Source organism: Bombina bombina, chromosome 2, assembly GCF_027579735.1.
Source record: "Bombina bombina isolate aBomBom1 chromosome 2, aBomBom1.pri, whole genome shotgun sequence".
NCBI classification, from domain to species: domain Eukaryota; kingdom Metazoa; phylum Chordata; class Amphibia; order Anura; family Bombinatoridae; genus Bombina; species Bombina bombina.
Window position 1 is genome coordinate 683,569,795 of NC_069500.1, and position 16,183 is coordinate 683,585,977.

At 38.7% G+C, this 16,183-nt stretch overlaps 1 protein-coding gene across 3 annotated transcripts in view; it reads right to left on the bottom strand.

Moving 5' to 3' along the window:
• The window catches only part of HACD4 (3-hydroxyacyl-CoA dehydratase 4), a 535,032-nt gene that overhangs the window by 314,907 nt on the left and 203,942 nt on the right, over window positions 1–16,183 (bottom strand). Inside the window, exon 1 of one of the 3 annotated variants that reach the window (XM_053702656.1) lies at window positions 7,325–7,631. The exons of 1 other annotated variant lie outside the window; for it this stretch is intronic. The gene's annotated coding sequence lies outside the window, so the exon portion shown is untranslated. Of the gene's footprint in view, window positions 1–7,160; window positions 7,281–7,324; window positions 7,632–16,183 lie in introns of those variants that run through there. One more of the 3 variants, XM_053702657.1, reaches the window with a different exon arrangement.

Here is a 16,183-nt window from a genome sequence, read left to right on the forward strand (position 1 = left end):
ATAAAGGGATTAGCTATCTTTTTAAACAATAAAAATGCTGGTGTATTTAGACTGTTCATTTAAATACTTATTTGGAGTTTGCTGATAACTGCTAGGAATTTATTTTCTTTCAGAAATTTCTAAATTGTTTCACAGTGATTGAGCGTTTTTCATTAACAATCGGCTAGATTACGAGTTCGGCGTTACCTTTAAAAAGCAGCATTAAGGGGTCCTTACAAGTCTGACAGGTACAGGTGTACTGCTCACTTTTATTCTGTGACTTTTCCATACCGCAAATCCCCTTACGTCAATTGCGTATCCTATATTTTTAATGGGATTTGGCTAATGCTGGTATTACAAGTCTTGGAAGAAGTGAGCGGTACAGCCTCTACCTCCAAGACTCCTACCGCATATAAAAGTCAGTAGTTAAAGGGACAGTATACTGTAAAATAGTTTTTCCTTTAATGTGTTTACAATTGCTTTTTTTACCAACTGCAGAGTAAAAAATGTATGAAAATTAGCTTTTTAAGGTTTATTTCTGTATATTAAAGCTCTGATTTTGTGTTTTGAAGCCACAGCCTAATAAAATGGGTTGAGCTTGTAGGTATAATCAGATCTCATTACTGTATCACATTGTGCACATATACCTGCTTCTTTATCTTATATCTGTCCTTAAAACAATCACCAATACTTTGAGAGAACAATGGAAAATCAACATTTCATTACCTTATCTCTGCTTTATCACACTGGGAGTGTAATTTCTTCTGCTGGCTGTGTTAACAAAGCTTATCTATACCTGGTACGCGCGGCCACAAACTTTCAGAATAGGTGGGGATACCACATGCTAAATTAACAATTTTAAAAGCCAATATAAGGGTAAAGGAGCTACTTGTAAACAATTTAATACACTCCAGCAGGTAAAGTGGATCATTGGGAACAAATTAAAGGGGAGAAAAGTTTTGAGTAAACTGTCCCTTTAAGAGTTTTATGGGCTAACGCCGGAACATAAAGCTCTTAACTACAGTGCTAAAAAGTACACTAACACCCATAAACTACCTATTAACCCCTAAACCGAGGCCCCCCCATATTGCAAACACTATAATAAAATTATTTAACCCCTAATCTGCCGACCGGACATCGCCGCCACCTAAATTATACCTATGAACCCCTAATCTGCTGCCCCTAACATCGCCGACACCTACATTATATTTATTAACCCCTAAGCTGCCCCCCCAACGTCGCTGCAACTATATTAAATTTATTAACCCCTAATCTTCCGCCGTCAACGTCACCGCTACTATATTAAATGTATTAACCCCTAAACCTAAGTCTAACCCTAACACCCCCCTAACTTAAATCTATTTTTAATAAATCTAAATAAAATTACTATAATTAAATAAAGTATTGCTATTTAAAAATAAAATACTAACCTATAAAATAAACCATAAGATAGCTACAATATAACTAATAATTACATTGTAGCTATTTTAGGATTTATATTTATTTTACAGGCAACTTTGTATTTATTTTAACTAGGTACAATAGCTATTAAATAGTTAATAACTATTTAATAGCTACCTAGTTAAAATAATTACAAAATTTCCTGTAAAATAAATCCTAACCTAAGTTACAAATACACCTAACACTACACTATCAATAAATTAATTAAATAAATTAACTACAATTATCTAAAATAAAATACAATTAAATAAACTAAACTATAGTACAAAAAAAACCAAACACTAAATTACAAAAAATAAAAAAATATTACAAGAAGTTTAATCTAATTACACCTAATCTAATCCCCCTAATAAAATAAAAAGCCCCCCAAAATAAAATTCCCTATCCTAAACTAAATTACAAATAGCCCTTAAAATGGCCTTTTGCATGGCATTGCCCCAAAGTAATTAACTCTTTTACCAGCCCTTAAAAGGGCTTTTTGCGGGGCATTGCCCCAAAGTAATCAGCTCTTTTACCTGTAAAAAAAAGAAATACAATACCCCCCAACATTACAACCCACACACGCCTACTCTAAAACCCACCCGATCCCCCCTTAAAAAAAACCTAACACTACCCCATTGAAGATCCCCCTACCTTGAGCCGTCTTCACCCAGCCGGGCACCGATGGGGCAGAAGAGGACATCCGGACCGGCACAAGTCTTCATCCGATCCGGCCAGAAGTCTTCATCGAATCCGGCCAGAAGAGGTCCTCCAAGCGGCAGAAGTCTTCATCCAAGGAGCATCTTCTATCTTCAATCAATCGGAGAGGGTCCATCTTCAATCCAGCCGACGCGGAGCCATCCTCTTCTTCCAATGTCCTAACACTGAATGAAGGTTCCTTTAAATGACGTCATCCAAGATGGCGTCCCTCGAATTCCGATTGGCTGATAGAATCCTATCAGCCAATCGGAATTTGAGGGACGCCATCTTGGATGACGTCATTTAAAGGAACCTTTTTTTAAGGGGGGATCGGGTGGGTTTTAGAGTAGGGGTGTGTGAGTGATGGGTTGTAATGTTGGGGGGGTATTGTATTTCTTTTTTTACAGGTAAAAGAGCGGATTACTTTGGGGCAATCCCCCGCAAAAGGCCGTTTTAAGCGCTATATGTAATTTAGTTTTCGATAGGGAATTTTATTATTTTGGGGGGCTTTTTTATTTTATTAGGGGGATTAGATTAGGTGTAATTAGATTAAACGTCTTGTAATATTTTTGTATTTTATTTTAGATAATTGAAGTTAATTTATTTAATTAATTTATTGATAGTGTAGTGTTAGGTGTATTTGTAACTTAGGTTAGGATTTATTTTACAGGTAATTTTGTAATTATTTTAACTAGGTAGCTATTACATAGTTATTAACTATTTAATAGCTATTGTACCTAGTTAAAATAAATACAAAGTTGCCTGTAAAATAAATATAAATTCTAAAATAGCTACAATGTAATTATTAGTTATATTGTAGCTATCTTATGGTTTATTTTATAGGTAAGTATTTATTTTTAAATAGGAATAATTTATTTAATTATAGTAATTTTATTTAGATTTATTAAAAATAGATTAGGGGTGTTAGGGTTAGACTTAGGTTTAGGGGTTAATACATTTAATATAGTAGCTGCGACGTTTGGGACGGCAGATTAGGGGTTAATAATTGTAGGTAGGTGGCGGCGACGTTGGGGGCGGCAGATTAGGGGTTAATAAATATAATGTAGGTGTCGGCGACGTTAGGGGCAGCAGATTAGGGGTTCATAGGTATAATGTAAGTGGCGGCGGTGTCCGGAGCGGCAGATTAGGGGTTAATAATATAATGCAGGTGGCGACGATGTCGGGGGGGTATATTAGGGGTTAATAATTGTAAGGTTAGGGGTGTTTAGACTCGGGGGTTCATGTTAGGGTGTTAGGTGTAGACTTAGAAAGTATTTCCTCATAGGAAACAATGGGGCTGCGTTAGAAGCGGAACGCTGCTTTTTTGCAGGTGTTAGGTTTTTTTTCAGTCATCTCAGCCCCATTGTATCCTATGGGGAAATCGTGCACGAGCACGTTTTGCCAGCTTACCGCTACCGTAAGCAACGCTGGTATTACAGGTAGAAGTGGCGCTAAATTTGCTCAACGCTCACTTTTCTGAGGCTAACGCAGCCATTCAGAAAACTTGTAATACCAGCGTTGTTTAAAGTGTGCGCTGGAAAAAAAAGGCTCGTTAGCAACGCAAGTTTTTACCGACAAACCTTGTAAACTAGCCGAATGTTAGTTATACCTTCCTACAAGAATGTGTTAGTAAAGTCTGTTTCACTCTGGAGTTTATGGTCAGAACAAGGGACTGTTTTTTTAGTCAGACAAGAACAGCTATTTGAATAGACAGAAAACAGTTCATGCTTATTTAGGGCATAATGTATCATCATTACAGGCGGACAGGTTTGTAAGTAGTGAACCTGGCCACTTGCAATGCTGACTCACATGGGGAAATTTAAAGTGATGGTAAACCCTTCCATTTTTAAAATTAGGTCTGGAATGTTAGTGATATTTTAGATTAGATGGAGATTAATTAATCAGCTGTAAGGAAGATGTGCTGTAACTTACTTTTTAATATAGATATGAAATTAAAATACACCGCAATCCGCCACCCATTTCAAAAGTCAATTTTTCTGTAAACTAACGGTTTGAAGTCTTGTATAATCAACGCTTGCCCCATATGGCACTTTTGTTGTAGCTAGAGCACTAATTGGAGAACAATTCAAATCGTTAGCTCACAGAAAAATTGACTTTTGAAGTAAATGGTGAAGTGCAGGGTATTTGAATTTCATATCTATATTAAAAACTAAATTTATAGTGCATCTTCATTTCAACTGATGAATTAAACTCCATATAAAATATCACTAACATTCCAGATCTGATTTTATAAAGGGGAGAGTTTACCATCACTTTAACATTGCACAAGAGGTTTCTTGTGCAATGCTGCTCCTGTCTAACCAATTGAACAAAAGCAGGGCATGTTAATCCACCCTAACAAGTGAGTGTCGGGTTAATTGATCTTGCCACTTCTGAGGAGGCCGAGAGGCAAAAGAAGCAGTTTCTGCTTCTTTAATATGTGGCCGTAGGCTCACTTATGCTCTACTCCGAAAAGAAAAAAAAGCAGTGAATGCAGCTTCACAAATCTACCTATTAGAGTAGAAGTTATAAGATAGTTCCTAGAGAAGTAGGAAGGAGTTTTCACCCTCATCATTCAATAATGCACTCCCAGACCTCAATGGTGCCAGGTGACCCAAACTGTGCAAGAGAGGGCCTTTGTATACAAGTCCAGTCTTCTACACAGAGCTAGGTTGGTAAAGATGAAAGAAGGTGGAATTTTTTTTTAAGTAAATAGATAGTACAAGATAATGCTATCCATCTGAACCCCCTACACCTACTTAGCTTTATCAACTTATTTCTCCCTTAATTTTATGGTCTAGAACCTCCCTTATAGGCTACCTTAGATTAAGGTAACTAGAACAGAACTAGAGTAGCCTGCATTTTGTAGGCCTTTAGATCTTATAGCCCTTGTGAGCCAGCTAGAGAGTGGTGATATTACAGAGAAATACCTGTTCAGAATAAAGGATCAAGGGCCTAAATCTCAAAAACTCCACAGCCTTGGGAGAAGTCCTCAACTTATTTTACTGAGCACTATAATGTAATTTGAGCGCCTCTCATGTCCTTCACATAAAGGATATAAGTGAACTTCCTGAGATACACAGTTCCCAAGGTAAAAATAAGGGGCTTCGTCATGCTGACAATGCTTCTTATAGAATCCAGCCAGATCAGATTTAGAGAACCGGGCCCCAAGAGAGGTCCTTTTGATACCAAGGGGGCTTAATTCTCTAGTGTTTTCTGGTCAAGCAAGATTATCAAAAAAGCCTCAGCAAGGCACCTGAAATAATAAATAAAAAATTACAATGAAAGCTTTTTATCTTGCTATGCAGTAGACGTGTATTTGGCAGTTTCATTTACTCTGCACGCGGTATTCGGCTCTTTTCACATTTTGTTGCACTAAGATCTGGATTTGCACAGATCTTAGTGTGCTGCACTTTCAGAAGAAGAAATCTGTCCCTGACTGCCTTCTTCCGCATTCATATATATATATTTTTACTTATTTTTAAATAAATATTTTGAATGCTAGTGAGTTTTGATCATCACACCCCAAGTTTCCCTAACCTCCTCTAACACACCACCTAGTTGTGTTGAATTTCCTTGGGAAATCCCTTCTAAGAAATGTCAGAACACATAATACAGGGTGAGCCTCCTAATATTCTAAAAAGTCTGGTAAACCTGATGTTCAGTACAGACAAGAAGCCGTTGCAATGCACTATAATATAAAAGTAGATTTATTTGCAGCTTTTGACACATTGCAATGCAGGCTAGCTAATCACAAATTTAAGAAGTATTTCCTCAAAGGTGGCAGATATAAATCACCACAAACTTTAGCAATCAGGGTGATTGACAGGCCCTGCTCTCACATGACTGGCTGTTTGGAGCAGGTGGCGTGAATGTACAAGTCTCAATTGCAGGCAGACAGGTTCTCTACTTGAGAACGTATCTGCCTGCAGCCTGATACATTTTCCTGCATAATTAAATAAACATGCAGTTGGGACAACTGGAGGGAAAAGACCTGAGGCCATCTCATTATTATTGAGTAACTATTAGCAAGTGATGGAGTGTTAAAACCAGCACATAGTGCACATTTTAGGGTATCACTTTAAAACTGACAAAACTAGTAAGCAAATTTGCCAGTAAAATATGTAAAGAAAATATTCTTTACTTAGCCTAAGAACATATATACAGCCTTAGAAAATGTAGTCTTTTTGTGTAGTTGAAAATTATATAATCTCTATTTATACAGTGCACAGAAAGTGTTAATGCTTTATACAATAAAGAATAATTATATTTTAAAACTAGGCAGAATTATTTACCCAAAAATAAAGAAATATAGGTTGCAGTGTCTTGTCTGTTTAATTCAAAAGCAGGTTTCTTTTATCAAAATATCTGAACAACATTTTCAGATTTGCATGTATTTACCACATCTATCGCTGTTTTAGAACGAAGAGAAAAGGCATGGTTGGTGCACACGTTTTTATGCTTGATTATATCAGTGTTTTTCAAAATTGTAGATGGTTACCAGAAATAAAGATAATTATCCTCACTCAATTTGCTTAGCTAATTATGAAACTGTATATAAGTAGCCAGTTACCATGTGAAAGATTGATTCATGTATTTATTCTATCTTCATCAACTACTAAGTTTAATGGAATTTTGTGAATACATTCTGAACTACACGTTTGCATTTGCAAAGGAATGTGCCCGTGTTCTTTATTATTGCTCAAGCATATAAACTATTTCACTGTTTTTAATGACCCCACCCTCACATAAAAAGCACAAATTGTAAAATAACACCTGTTTGAAAATGTAATTTTATTTACTAAAGGAATTAACATGTTTTTTTTTTAAAAATGACTTCAGCTATCCATATCATAACCTCTGCCACACAACATTATGTTACTATAAAAAAAATGTTTGGGTCCCCAGAATAAGTATTTCAGGGTTTAATAGCTCTGTTCTACCAATAAATTAATTTCACAGATTGTTCAAACTCTGATCATTTGTATTTTGTAAAAAATTAAAAATCAATTTACAAACACCACGTCATTGTGACACTTTACCTTCTTCTCCTTTCGGGGAATATGCGTTAAAATAAGGCCATTTGGCTTAAACCCAAGAGACGTTTCTTTGTGTCCCCCACATCCCCTGCTGGGAAATAGCAGAATTCATTTTCTGCAGACGTCTCTAAGTACAAACTACAAACAGACAACATAATAGAACTTACACAGTTCTCTTGCCACGAGGGGTTACGACCCTCCCCTTTCAGAGATTCCAAAACAGCGGTATGCAGCAGGATGCTGACAGCGGCCTCACCTCTTGGAAGCCTGAACAAGCTGTTTCCCAGATGTGCAGCTGAGTGGATCATAGGGCTGGGACTTGGCTACAGAACACAGTCTATCTATTGGTCTAGTGTTCAGTATTAGTGGAGCCTTTGCATGTGCAGAATTACAGTTAATATAATCATACCCGTAAATATTCGTGCTAGTTGCAGTGTTTAGCAAGAAAGTAAAGAGTGACACCCAGTGAGTAGAATCAGCTCCCTTTCACCCCTCCTACTTTACTTTCTCCTCCTCTGTTTTTTGTCATCCCTGCTCAAAAGTACACTTTACATTACTGAATATAATTTCTTCATTAATTTAAACTACATTACATGTTAATAAGGACTGTGTTATGGGAACTCCCAAAACATGTGACCCCTGGGATTGTGCTAGTTCTGTTACTAAAGTTTATTTGGTGCAAAATCTGGAAACACAAATTAGTCTCAAAAAGGGGAAGTGAAACAGTTTATGATTCCTTAACTGCAGATAAGATCTAAAACTCCATATGCCATAGAGCAGATCAAAAGCTGTCTTTTATCTTTTAAAATTACCCCCTTGTTATTATTTATATATATAAAGCAATTAGCAAATGAGTTGTCCACATTTTTGAGTTGACCACATTTTTGGTGGGGGGAGGGGGGCAAAAAAAACAAGACTATCCCAACATATTAACAGTGGCAGCATGTCAAGCAGGAGAGAGTTGTTTTTAGTACACATCAGCTACACATTAGTTTGAAACAACTCTTAAAGGACTATTAAACAGTATGAGATTATAATATAAAATGTTTAATTATGTGTAGTTAAAGGGACACTGAACCCAAATTTTTTTCTTTTGTGATTCAGATCGAGCATGCAATTTTTTTATGCAACTTTCTAATTTACTCCTATTATCAATTTTTCCTCGTTCTCTTTCTATCTTTATTTGAAAAAGAAGGCATCTACACTATTTTTGGTTTAGGACACTGCACAGCACTTGTTTATTGGTGAGTAAATGTATCCACAAATCAGCAAGAACAACCTAGGTTGTTCACCAAAAATGGTCCGGTATCTAAAGTCACATTCTTGCTTTTCAAATAAAGATACCAAGAAATTGAAGAAAATTTGATAATAGGTGTAAATTAGAAAGTTGCTTGCCCTATCTGAATCAAGAAAGTGAAAATTTGGGTTCAGTGTCCCTTTAAAGGGATAGTAAACCCAAATTTCTTTCTTTCATGATTCAGATAGGGCATGCAATTTTAAAAAAGTTTATAATTTACTCCTATTATTAATTTTCTTCATTCTCTTGGTATCTTTATTTGAAAAAGTAGGAATGTAAGCAAAGGAGCCGGCCCATTTTTGGTTCAGAACCCTGGCTAGCGCTTGTTTATTGGTGGCTACATTTAGCCACCAACAAGCAAGTGCAACCCAGGTGCTGAACCAAAAATGGTCCGGCTTTTTAAGTATACATTTCTGCTTTTCAAATAAAGATACCAAAAGAAGGAAGAAAAATTGATAATAGGAGTAAATTAGAAAGTTGCTTTAAATTGCATGATCTATCTGAATCATGAAAGTTTAATTTTGACTTTAGTGTCCCTTTAACAAACAAGCATCTTCATAACAATCTGAAGATGATGTTAAAGTGACACTGCACAGCACTTGTTTATGGGTGGGTAAATGTATCCAAAAATCAGCAAGAACAACCCAAAAATTCACCAAAAATGGGACGGCATCTAAACTCACATTCTTGTTTTTTAAATAAAGATACCAAGAGATTGAAGAAAATTTGATAATAGGAGTAAATTAGAAAGTTGGTTAAAATTACATGCTCTATCTGAATCAAGAAAGTGAAAATTTGGGTTCAGTGTCCCTTTAAAGGGATAGTAAACCCAAATGTATTTCTTTTGTGACTCAGATAGAGCATGCAATTTTAAACAACTTTCTAGTTTACTCCTATTATCAAATTTTCTCCATTCTCTTGGTATCTTCATTTGAAAAGCAGGAATGTAAGGTTAGAAGCCGGCCCATTTTTGGTGAACAACCTGGGTTGTTCTTGCTGATTGGTGGATAAATTCACCAAAAAGTGCTGTCCAGTGTACTGAACCAAAAATTGTCTGGCTCCTTAGCTTAGATGCCTTCTTTTTCAAATAAAGATAGCAAGAGAACAAAGAAAATTGATAATAGGAGTAAATTAGAAAGTTGCTAACAATTGCATGCTCTATCTGAAATATGAAAGAAACAATTTGAGTTCAGTATCCCTTTATATCGTTTTGTATTACTACCAATAGAGATATAGGGTGATGTTTGGTAACTGCAAAGGTAACATCAAGCTAAACAAAAAAGGAATAACCATGTAAATGATCAAACAGAATAAAGTCTACGTTCTCATACATGAATGGAAACATAAACTGTAATATGCGATAATAAACCAAATCAAAGCAACCATTTCTAATAACAGGAACAGTCCCATCATAATAATAGTAAGACCCAGACATTTTAGATATTACAGGATATGGCAAACCTAAATGTGGGTCACTTTGTGAGCCGCCATGAGCAATGACAAGTTAACACAATTCAACTATCATTAAACGCAGAGGTAGATTCTTTATATTAAATGTAAAGCATGCATGTCCTAAGTGTGTCAGAATCTTTAGGAATCCTGAATTTGGGCATAATAGGATGCAGCCCAATGTTTCTGAGAGATCTAGCGTGGTTGTGTGAAGTTCCAAGGATCTCAGAAAAGAGGTGGCATGGGACTCCATCATCATCGCTTTTTGGGTATGGCGCCATTAACCCCAAAGCAGATCGCACAGGGACCGCGGTAACCCTGCATGTCGCCATCTTATATGGTTGATTTCCCTGCATAGAATATTGGAGCTTAACATAATATGGTACCAGCCATCAGGGCCAATGTTCCTGAGAATTGTAAGTTTGATTTGGAGGCCCCATGTTATCTATCACAACAAAGGCTTGACCTGCAGTTTGGGTGGTGTAAACAGGAGTCATGTGAGTCCATCCGCTATTTATTTGTTGCGGGTGTGCTCTGAAAGTTTGTATTTTGCAGTTTGAGAATATGGTTCATCTTATAAGAAGGAATTTTATCATGCTGTAGCCGATCTTTAATAATTAAGTGAGATGTCTGAAGGAATATATTGTTATCCTCCATTGCAGCAGTATCTTTTGCTGGGGTGTTAGTATTGTTTGCAGTGTCTGGTTTACACATAAGCATCAGAATGTTGTCATCCGGATTAAATGCTGAATTTAAGTCATCCTTGTGGAGAGCATTCCCAGTGTATTCTTGGACCCACTCTGCAAAAGATGCCACTGTTGATACCAGGCTTTTTGAGGTCTTCAGTGATGCATAAGTGAGGGTAGTCTCTCCAAGATCCATGACCGTAGTTCCAGAGTCATGTGAGGTAACTTGGGAAGAATTGATTTCGATTTCAGATTAGAAGCTTCCCTTATAAACTGCAAATAGATTATCCAAAGGAGCTTTTTCCAACAGAGTTTGCAGAATTTTCTCAAACTTCTCTAGATGCTGATCATAGTTCTATTGCAGGCTTATTTCCAATGTGTTTGTCTAGTTCAGGCTGAGTACCTCGGAACTCCGAGGGGGGAAGTGTTACCTATTGTAAGCCGCCGCCCTAGGCCTTTATCGTCCGATCCCGGGCTCCAATATCGAAAGTACAGCAAAAATTATTGCAGTCTACTCCCCACGATTTAAGGCAACAAAATGACGTATATTAAGCTGTCAGATGCCTCTAATAATCGGCAGATTATTAGATAGAGCTCATGGAAATGCGACCACTCAGGATCGCTGTATGGACACGCCCGCAGATATATTTATTTTTTAATACTTTGATGCTTCACTTTGAAAAAATTGTAAGTAGAATTTGTTTTACTTATTCATATTGTATAATGTGCATGTGTATTTAAGAAGACTTTGAGGACAGTTTTATAATCCCAATAGAGGGCTTCAAATAAGACCCCTTTTTGAGAAGTGTAAGGGCTTTAGACAAAAAAGAAGACCCAGGTGGAGAATGCTAAAATGAGGGTCCAGATGGTTGGGGGTTTATATTTGGGGGAATGTTTATTTTTTGCAGATGGGTTCAGCAGAGAAAGTCCAGTGAGGAAAGGGTATAGTGGACCTGATCTTTAGCTATCGATGCACTCTCTCAAACTTCACAAACTCCCCCTTTCCTCTTTCTGACCACCATCTCTTTACTTGCAACATATCATCCCTCTCTACAACTCTCCCTCCTTCTACTCCTCATACCAAACATCACAGAAGCATTATGTCATTAGATCAGCAACAGCTTGCTAATTCCCTCAAACCTCTCCTCTCATCCTTCTCCTGCTTTTCCTGCCCTGAACAATCTATATGCCACTATAATTCCACCCTTACATCCATCCTTGACAATCTGGCCCCTCTTACCATAGCTCGGAAATCACACACTCATCCTCAGCCCTGGCATACTCCTCTGACACGGTACCTACACAGATGTTCCCGTACTGCTGAGCGGCACTGGAGAAAGTCTTGGAGTTCAGCTGATTTTCTTCATTACAAATTCATCTTGAACTCCTACTATCCTGCAACACTACTTCTCTACTCTTATCTCTAATCTTTCTTCAAACCCAAAACGTCTGTTCTCCACTTTCAATACTCTTCTCCGCCTTCCCCCACCTCCTAATACAACTTCTCTGTCAGCTCAAGACTTTGCCAGCCACTTCATTAACAAAATCGACTCCATCAGAAACAAAATCAGCTCTCAACATAATTCCATTCTCTCACCCCCTCAAATGCTCTTAATCAACCACAAACCACATAACCTTAAACTTAGCTCATTCTCCCCTGTTACTGAGGAAGAAGTTTTGGCACTTATACTGCGCTCTCACCTCACTACCTGTCCCCTTAACCCTATCCCCTCACAGCTACTCCCCTCCATCTCTGCTACCCTTACCCCTATACTCACACACATTTTAAACCTCTCCCTCAGCACCGGTATATTTCCCTCATCTCTGAAACATGCACTGGTCACACCTATCCTCAAAAAACCTTCCCTTGATCCTACCTCCCCATCCAACTACCGCCCTATTTCCCTCCTCCCTCTTGCCTCAAAGCTTCTCGAAAAACTAGTATATGCACGCCTATCTCACTTCCTTACATTAAATTCCCTCCTTGACCCACTGCAATCTGAACTTCGTCCCCATCAATCCACAGAGACAGCAATTGTTAAGGTTACCAACGACCTACTTACAGCAAAATCAAGAGGACACTTCTCTCTGCTTATCCTCCTTGATCTGTCTGCAGCCTTTGACACTGTTGACCACCCTCTTTTGCTCCAAACCCTCCAATCCTTTGGCATCTGTGACACAGCCCTCTCGTGGCTCTCTTCCTACCTGTCAAACCTTACCTTTACCACCACTTTCTGTTGGAGAACCGCAAGGCTCTGCCCTCGGTCCCCTTCTCTTCTCAATCTACACGTCATCACTAGGTTCCCTAATAAAGTCCCATGGTTTCCAATATCATTTGTATGCCAACGACACCCAAATCTACTTCTCTGCACCAGACCTATCTCCTTCTTAGCTAACCCGTATCACTAACTTTCTTTCTCACATCTCTTCCTGGATATCCTCTCACTACCTCAAGCTAAATCTCTCCAAAACTGAGCTCCTTATTTTCTCCCCTTCTTCCAAAATCTCCACCCCCAATCTCTCTATAACTGTCAACAACTCAATCATTACCCCTACCCCGCATGCCCGATGTCTCTGGGTCACATTTGACTCAGATCTTTCACTCCTCACATTCAGTCCTTGGCTAAAGCCTGCCGCTTCCACCTCAAAAGCATCTCTAAAATTAGACAATTCCTTACATAAGACACAACTAAGATTTTAATCCACTCTCTCATCCTTTCCCACCTCGATTACTGCAACTCTGTCCTCTCTGGTCTCCCCACCTGCCGCCTAGCTCCTTTACAATCCATAATGAATGCCTCTGCCAGGCTCATCTTCCTTGCACGTCCTTCTTCATTTGCTGCACCTCTCTGCCAATCCCTTCACTGGCTTCCTCTTGCCTCTAGGATCAAACACAAAATTCTCACTCTGACATACAAAGCCCTCAACTGCACTGCTGCCCCCTATATCTCAGACCTTGTCTCCAGATACTCTCCCTCCCGTCCCCTTTGCTCTGCTCATGACCCCCTACTCTCCTCCTCTCTTGTCACCTCATCACACTCCCGTTTACAGGACTTCTCCAGACTGGCTCCCATCTTGTGGAACTCTCTGCCTCACTCCACAAGACTTTCCCCTAGTTTTGAAAGCTTCAAGCGCTCCCTAAAGACTCTACTGTTCAGGGATGCATACAACCTACGCTAACCTTTCTTTATACCAGTTCCTCTCCTCCATTGCTATCCCCTGAACCCCCTTAGCATGTAAGCCTAAGAGTCCGCTGTTTGTTGATCACCTTCTTAAGAGCTGGCTACAACAGTGTGAGTCTTGGCAGAGCCCTCTACCCATTTGATCCCTATAATTGTTTTGTTGTACTCCGCATTTGTTTATAGCGCTGCGGAATCTGTTTGCGCTCTTCAAATAACCGATAATAATAATAATAATAAAAGTGGATGTAAAACTGAAGTGATATAAGTTAGGAATGTCATTGTGAGAGGGAGAGTTGTTTTCTCGCTCAGTAAGGCATTTTATAATAAACAGTAGCATTGTCCCCTACTTACCATTAACCCCTACATACTAGGAATCAGTCGTTTATAGAGGGTGAGAGGCAAGCTTGTGAGAGAGGCTGTGGAAATGTATAGTGTTGCTGAGAGAGGAGTGGATTTCTCTGAAAGGAAGATTCTTCACTGGTGTAGATCCAGAAAAAGGAAGCTTGCAGAAAAATATTGCAAGAAAAGGTTAACGACTGAGACTAGTGAAAACTTAACAACTGCTGATTAGCTGGATGATGAACACAGAGTAATAAAAAAACATATTTTATTAAAGACATTTTTAAATAAGACAGACAAGTGAAAGACACTGACTTGTTTGCTTAGACATGTGCTGTACTATTCAGAATGTGCTACAAGCTGTAAATAGCTTAACCCATTCTTAGAACATTTGGGCTTTATTCCCAGGTTTTAAGGTAAAGCCTCTAAAGGTACCAGGTGTCAATAGACAGAGTAAGAATCTATGGATTTGTGAAGATTTGCTAGTTCACAAACAAGGCACGTAGAATCATGTTCTTTAAACTGACGCTTCTTAAGATTGATGGTAAACACATAAAGTCCAGGGCACCAGGGATACTGCATCAAATAGTTTTGTTTAAGGGACTTAGCAAAGCGGAAATGCATCTGTTGACTTTCCAAGTCATTTTCCAGCTCTCTAGGATCTGCAAACATGTCAGTATTTGGGATGGCAAGGATGTTGCTCGTATACACTTCATGGCCTTGGTCAGTCTTTAGTTGTCTAAGTAATGCAACAATGAAATGCATCACAATGAGCAGAGTGCCCTGGACTTTGTCTTTGAACTATGACTACATGCACCTTCCCTAATTTGAGCCCACAGTGCATTCTATACAAGATGCTGCAAATAAAAACTTTGTTTAATCACACTCTATTAGACATATCTTTTCATCATGGTTAATTCTTGCCCCCTCCCCTCGTGTTTGCCATTGAGCTTCTGAGTAGAACTTAAAGTGATAGTAAATCCTAGCGTTTGTGAAATGCTAGGATTTACCAGTGGAACAAATAAAGGGGACTTTCAGTAATAAAGTATAAAATACTTTATGCTGAAAGTTCCTTTATTTGTCTGAAGCATTTGCCGCGCTGAGTACCTCAGGCCGCCCACAGCAGAATGCTATTTTTCAGTGAGGTGACGTTTCCATTTCTTAGCAAATAAGAGGCCTGCTGACATTGTGCCGGATAGCTAACACGAAGATCACCTCACTACAAAATATTGTTTTGTCGTGGGCTGCCTGAGGCGCTCAGCGCAGAAAACGCTTCAGACAAATAAAGGAACTTTCAGTATTAAGTATTTTATACTTCATGACTGAAAGTCCCCTTCATTTATTGCACTGGTAAATCCTAGCGTTTCACAACTATCACTTTAACTGTAAGTGTTCTGGCTCCTTGTCTGTCCTTGTCAGGGTTTTTTCACTGTTTGTTTGCCATGTGCTGCTGGCAGCCATTTTACTCACCTCTTTTCCTGACTGTTCCTGACTGTGTGTTCCTGACTGTGGTGCATTGTGGGGGATGCTGCTCATTACCTGCACTTCCTTTTATGGCCAGACTGGTGTGCATCATCCATGTGAGACAGGATGCAGTCTCAGAATTGTGATGTCATCACTTATTATTTAAAGGGCCTCTGTTCAGTATGCTTTGCGTTGTCTCAGACCTGTTTGTGAGAGTTTATGTGTATTACCTGGCTGCCTGACGTCCTTCCTGGTTCCTGATCCATGGCTTGTTCCTGACTCTGCTGTTTTCCTTGTTCCTGATTCCGGCTCGTCTGACTATTCGCTTTGGCTCCTGACTCGGCTCGTCTGACTACCAGTTCTGGTTTTGACTCCTGGCTTGTTATTTGACTTGTGGACTTTTTATTATTTTTTGCTATTAATAAAGGTGTGATTATTTTTGCACTTCTCGTCTTTAGTCTGATTCCTGGCACCCTGACATTACGCAAAGGCCATGAATACTGATGGTGCTAATTATCCACATTTACCTGCCATCATTTCCAAGATGGATGTACAGGATCACCGCTTGGATCACTTTGCACTAGCCCTGCAAACCCTGCTGACTCGCAC